Below are 6,916 nucleotides of genomic sequence, written 5' to 3' on the forward strand. Positions count from 1 at the left end.
ATTAATGAGACAAAATGCAAAACAAAATAAAAACCCCACAGAAATATTCTCTCTTTTAGGATGGTTATCAAAAAACCCAAAGATAAAATCTGTTGGTAAGGATGGAGAGAAATCAGAACCTTGTACATTGTTAGTGGGAATGTAAAATGGTGCAGCTGCTATGGAAAACAGTATGGAGGCTCCTGAAAAAATTAAAAATAGAACTACCATATGACCCAGCAAGTCCACTTCTGGGTATTTATTCAAAAGAATTAAAATTAGGATCTTGAAGAGATGTCTGCACTCTCAGGTTCATTGTAGCATTTTCACAATGGCCTAGAGGTGGAAACAATCTAAATGTCTATCAGCGGATGAATGGATAAAGAAACTGTGGTCTATATATATAATAAGATTATATTCAGCCTTATATGGGAAAGAAATCTTGGCTTATGTGACAATATGGATGAACGTTGGGGACATTATGCTAAGTGAAGTAAGCTGGTCAGAGTACAATTCCATTATATGAGGTAGCTAAAGGAGTCCAACTCAGAAGCAGAAAGTAGAATGGTAGTTGTCAGGGGATAGGGAAAGGGGGAAATGGGGAGTTGCTGTTTTTAAAGGGTATAAAGTTTTGGTTATGCAAGATGAATACATTCTAGAGATCTGCTCTACAACATAGTGCTTATAGTTAGTAGTACCGTACTGTACACCAAAAAATTTGTTAAGAGAGTAGATTTCATGTTATCTTTTCTTACCACAATGAAAAAAACAGTCCGAAAGGATTTGTGGAATGCCTCCTCCTTCCAACTCCTGTTCTTACCCTGACAGAGAGTGTGAGTATTTTTTTTAAAGATTTTATTTATTTATTTGAGATAGAATGAGAGATAGAGAGCACGAGAGGGAAGAGGGTCAGAGGGAGAAACAGACTCCCTTCCGAGCAGGGAGCCCGATGTGGGACTCGATCCCGGGACTCCAGGATCATGACCTGAGCCGAAGGCAGTCGCTTAACCAACTGAGCCACCCAGGCGCCCAAGAGTGTGAGTATTTTTGTGGAACAAAAAAGGAAGTTGTTCCCATTGAAGGGTGTTTCTTAACCTCATCACTATTGACATTGTGGGCCAGATAATTCTTTGTGGTGAGGGACTGTCCTGTGCTTTATAAAATATTTAGCCACATCCTCAGCCTCTACCCACCGGATGCCAGTAGCAACCCCCATCCCACAGTTAGGACAACCAAAAATGTGTTCAGAAATTGTCACATGTCCCTTGAGGGCCAAAACCACTCCGGGTTGAGAACCACTGCCTTTGGAAGAATCCCAACAAGCTAGAACTTTGGCACCCAGCGTGTCCATGGTGAAGGTCAGATGCAGTATTTGGTGGTGTTATGACCTGGAAAGTCATTTTTCTCAGGAGCACAGCATTCCCCATGGAGAGGGTGAATGTCCTCCATCTGGCTTTTGTAATCTAAATTGGTAAAGACATCCAAAACACATCTTGCTTTCAGTCTTTCCCTCGTTTTCTATTTCCAACAAAATAAAAGGAGAAAAGTGTTCTGTATTCATTTCCTAGGGCTGGTAACAAATTACCATCGACTGGGTGGCTTAAAACAATAGAAATGTATTTTCTCTGGTTCTAGAGGCCAGAAGTCTGAAATCAAGGTGTCAGCGGGGCTGTGTTCCCCTGGAGGTTCTAGGGGAGAATCCTTGTGTACCTTTACCCATTTGTGGGAAAAGTGGCTCTGGGTATACCTTGGCTTGTGGCTGCATTGCTCCAATCTGTGCCTCCATCTTCACATGGTGTCTCCTCTGTGTGTCCTTTATAAGGACGCTTGTCATTGCATTAAGGCCCGCTCTCATTCGAGATCCTTAACTGCATCTGCAAAGACTCTTTTTCTAAATAAGATCAGGCCTACAGGTTCTGGGATGTGGATATACTTCTTTGGGGGCCCCCATTCAACCCATTGCATACCCTAAAGCAAAGCTCCTTTTTAAAAAACCACTGAGACTGATTTGTTTAAGGTTAAGCATTTGAAACAAAAATTTACAGAGAAGTTGGAAGTGTAGTCCAAAAGCCCTTTTTTGAAACTTAATTGCTGACATGATGCCCCCCTCACCCTCAAATACTTCAGTGTGCATTTCCTACAAACAAGGACCTTCCTCTACTTAACTGCAGTGTGACTATCAAAACCAGAAAACTGACATTGACCCAGTACATCACTCTCCGCATCAACGATCCATTCAAGTTCCTCCAATTGTCCTAATACTCTTTTTTTTTTTTAATAGCTAAAGGCTCTATTTCAGAATCATACATAGCATTTAGTTGTCCCTTTAGTTTTCTTCAGTCTGAAGCAGATCCTCAGAATTTCTTTGAGTTTCAAATCCTTAACACTTTTGAAGATTGAGGGCCAGTTACTTGGTAGAATGTCCTTCCGTTTGGGCTTGTCTGATATTTCCTCATGAGTGGATTTCTCAGGACCACTCCAAAGTAAGGCTGTGTTCTTCTCAGTGCATTAGAAACACATGTTTTCCATTTGTACAACTGGTGGCAGTGAAGATGTCGATCACTTGATGAAGGCCTATCGCCAGGTGCCTCTTCTCCCTTCCTACCCCCTGTCATTAATAAGTATTTTGTGGGGAGGACTTTGACACTATATAAATATCCTATTCTTCACTAACTTTCAATTTATTAGTGGGTTTATTTTATCTAAAGGACTGGTGAGTTCCCATTTTATCAATAGGTTATAATCTGTGAGGATCACTATTTGGATGTCCAAATGGTGCTACATTTGGCTAGAAGGAGCCCGTGCGGTCTGGCTGTGTCTTTTTGACATATCCCCGTCATTCTTTGGTCACTTCCTTGCTTTCTGGCACAACAAGACATTCTAAGCTTGTTTTGTACTTTCTTTGCCGCTAAAAGGAGCTCTGGGTTCCTTTTAGTGGAAAATGGAACGTGTTTTGAGAACAAGTGTCTTTGCCGGTGTGCGTTTTCCAGACTGTTGTTGTGACAGTTTCTCTCAGCTGCTTCTCTCCTCATTCCTTCCACATGCCCGTGGCTTTCCCACCCGCATGGCTCCCTTCCTTGCTCTCCTTGCTCCACAGGGCCCACGCTGTTTCTCTGTTGACATTTGGAAGCCCTAACTCTGGGGAGCAAGCAGCCACACGATGGCCGCCCGTGTCCTAAGGAAGGCTGGCCTGCTGTTGGCAGGTGTGCTGGACAACCCACTAGCCGTGGTTGGAGAAACCTGGTGCGGCAAGCACTTCTGGATACATGACCTCAGTGAGCTTAAACATCCGAATGGGTGTGAGTCATTCCCCAGCCCCAGTGGCTGACTTCCCCTTTTACATTGTGAGGACAACTGCCTTCCTGTTCTGCCTTAGTTCAGCTTTGCCTGGGATTGATTTCCTAAACTCTTTGAATTTTGAGGGTTGTTACCACGTCTCCTACCTGGCATCCTTTCTCCTCTAAGAAGGAAAATGTGAAAGGCCTGACTAATCCAGCCCTCCTAGTTTCTGCTCAGCCTGAGGACTTTCAGTCCGGCTGGCCCTTGGGACAGGGCCCGCCGGTTCCCTCAAGCTTGTGAATGGAGGCTGGGGGCTGACCCGGGCTGGCCTCCCACGCCGTGCTCCCACACACTGCACGCTGGCCTTCCCGTCTGTGTCCCAGCTCCTGCGTCCTTGGTCTGCCATGACAACCAAGATGTAACTATTCAGATACTTTCATCCCCCTCCTTGGGCTCTCTGTCCTCTGCCAAACTTCCTCTATGCCCTTCTTGCTGTGGACTTTTTAAGTGTGACTTTCCACACTCCGTCCATCCCTGGGTTTAGTGAAGTCTTGAGCTGCACTTGCCCAACACTTCTGTCTTTTACTCCCGCACCTCCTAAGTGGACTTGAACCCTAGGTAGTTAGCCAGGAGGGGAGACACCTGACCTCTGGGCAACTAATCCAGAGGCCAGCAAGAGGCCCTTGACATGCCTGGGAAGAAGGCTCAGTTTCTTTCTTTCACTGAACGAGGGGCGAGAGGGAGAGACAGGCTGTGGGGGTGTGAGGTTGTGACAGAGAGATAGAGCTAGCAGTCATGTGGGGCCACGTGCAATTTTAACAAGTGAGGAAAAAGACTAAGAAAAAGGAAGAGGAAGCTGAACTACAGAGAGAATAAGAGAGGCCATCACGCGAATGAAAAGTGGAGAGGAAGCTTCCTTGGTCTCCAACATCTTTCTAGAAATAAATGTCAGTTCCTTCAAAGCCTAGCTGCATGTTGCTTCCTGTTCAGGGGTTCTGTCAGATCTCATATTCTTAGAATAAGCTGCCCATTTTTGGTGTTATTTTGAGTGGATTTCCGTTTGTTGCCATCAAAAGAGCCTTTCTTGAACGTTCTTGATGGCTGCATTGCCTTCAATTTCTCTCCAGTGGAGCCTGTTCTCCCATGCCCTGGGAGAGGGGCCAGTGTCCCTCTCACCCCCCAGTGCTGCTTCCCTGCAAATGTTTCTGCAACACTTTTTAAAACAAACTGTCTTTTTAGGTCCATGTCCAGCACAGGGAGGTACTATCCTCTCCCCTGTCACCCACTCATATCCAGACACTTTTCTAGGTAATAATAATAATAAATGTCAGAAGTTCTGTTCTCCTTCCTTCTTCCCTTGCCATTATCCTGGGCAACCTCAGCATCCACACAGATGATTCATGCACTAGGTTATTCCTATATTCTGCACCCTATCTATTCCCAAAATAATGAAAACAACATATTAAAAAATGGTACCTATCTTATAGCTTAGGACATACTTTCCCAGTCATAATTTCGTTCTGTTTTGATTTTTGAACTCCACTGCCAAAGCCACACCATAGACTCACCCCCTTATACCTGCCTCACTTCCAAAACCTGGGTGTCTCCATTCTCCTTTAATGAAGACAATCTCCTGGGCTCCATTATTTTCCTTTAGTTTCTCCCAAAAGCCTTCTCTTAGGTGTCATCAGAGCCTGTGTCTTTACTCTTCCAGAATCTTATAGGCTCCCAGCTCCCTTCTGTTTCCTGCCCGCTCAGCCAGGGTCTGATGCTTGGCCTCCGCAGCGCTGCCAGGAAGCTGGGGCCAGCATCTCTCACCTCGGCAGATCTCCTCTGCCCTCACCTGGTCCATCTTGCTTGTCCCCGACCCCTGCTCCTGATGGTCAGCCCCTCACCACTCAGGTGTGTCATTCTCTCCATTTCCCCCTCTCCTGCCCTCTCCCTTTCTCATTTCAGCGATGTCCTAAATGCCATTTAAAAATATTTTGTTAATGCTTTGTGAACTCCGGGTCTCTACTGTCTTCTTCTCGGCCCCAGCCCCCCTTCTCCCTGCACTCTTCCTCACCATGCTCCAGTCTCCTCCAGGATATGACCACATCCATTTTTCCTCTTTCTCTAACATCTCAGCGTCAGATCCCCTTCTCACTGATTTAAATGAATGGTGAAACATTTCTATAGAAACCAAACCTTCTTCAATCTTGCTTCTCCCTGAAGCTGCCATTCACTATTTTCTCACCCCCTTCTTTAGAGTTTCTACTCAACACTCTGTCACACATTCCTTCTTCAACCCTCCAAATTCTGTCCTGACAGAACCTCCTTTTTCAGAGGAAAACAATGACTGTCTGATTTCCTAATTCCAACTTGACCACAAAACCCTGGGAAGTCTCTTTTGGCCTTCATGACACTCTTTCTCCAGATTCTCCTTGAAGCTCTCTGACCCAAGTTTTCCTTTGTCATTCTTTAAATGTGGGCCTCTCCCAAAGTTCTCATCTTGGTCCTGGAAGGCCTTCTTGCTTTGCTTCCCTCCCAGCACCATGTCATTCTCTCCCACAGCTTCATCCACATGCTGGTCACTTCCCCACCCACTTTGACTCCACCCCATCTCTTCTGAGCTCCTGACCTACATTTCCAACCGCCAATGGGACATCTCACTCCAAACTTGGCATGTCTCCCACTGAACTCAGAGTCTTTATCCTACAAGTCACCCATCTTGTGTACATGCCACCAACAACCAGCCACGTACATAGAAACCTTGGAGGGTGACTTCTCACAGTTCACCAGTAGCTCATGCTGCCAGGTGGCCGTGCAGTTTGTGACCGTTCTGGAATTCAGGGCCTCCCTCTCTCTCCCTGCTCAACTGCCATTGCCATCTTCCTGGTTCACCTCCCTCCAAACTCCTCTCTTTTCAACCTTAAAAACAGCGATTTAATCATCCCATTTCCACCTCAGAGACAGCACTGATTCCTCACTGTGTACAGGGAAAGGCTCAGACTCCTTGGAAGGGCAGTCGAAGCCCCACATGGTATTCCTGGCACGTTTCCCACCACACACTCCATGCCCCTCACTCCTGCCATGTGGGTCTCCCCGTAGTTCCCCGAACCTGCTTTTCTTTATCTCGTGGCTCCACTTGCTATTTCCTCCTGTCAGGAAGATATTTCTCTTCATTTTCTGCCAACCCAAATGGTCCCATAAGTCAAAATTCAGGTCAATGGTCATTTTGTCTGTGAAGCCTTCTTTGATCCTCCCTGGACAGTAGTTGCTTCTCCCGTTTCCCTTAGTGGGTCACGTCTCGCACTTAGTTGACTATGCCTTGAATTATAATGAGTTAGTTTTGTTTCTGTCTGTGAATTCTTTAACAACAACTGTTTATTGAATAACATGTGTTCTTCATTCTTATCCTGTCATTTAATATTTACCACAGCTCTTCGATGTGGTATCGGTATCGTCCTTTGCCAAGGAAGAAACTGGGGCTCAAAGGTGTCACATTTCTTCCTGAGGTCATATGGCTGGTAAGTGGAAGAACCAGAACCTAAGCCCGGGGCTGCTTTACCCCAAAGCTCAGTCTCTTTTCGCTAGACCACTTGTTTCCAATCTTCATTGTGCATTGAAATCACCAGAGGGAATCTTTCAAAACTATTGATTTACCCGATGGTATTGG

This window comes from Eumetopias jubatus, unplaced genomic scaffold, assembly GCF_037043125.1.
Source record: "Eumetopias jubatus isolate StellerSeaLion01/CBP00866 unplaced genomic scaffold, mEumJub1_p1.0 scaffold_14, whole genome shotgun sequence".
Classification (NCBI taxonomy): Eukaryota; Metazoa; Chordata; class Mammalia; order Carnivora; family Otariidae; genus Eumetopias; species Eumetopias jubatus.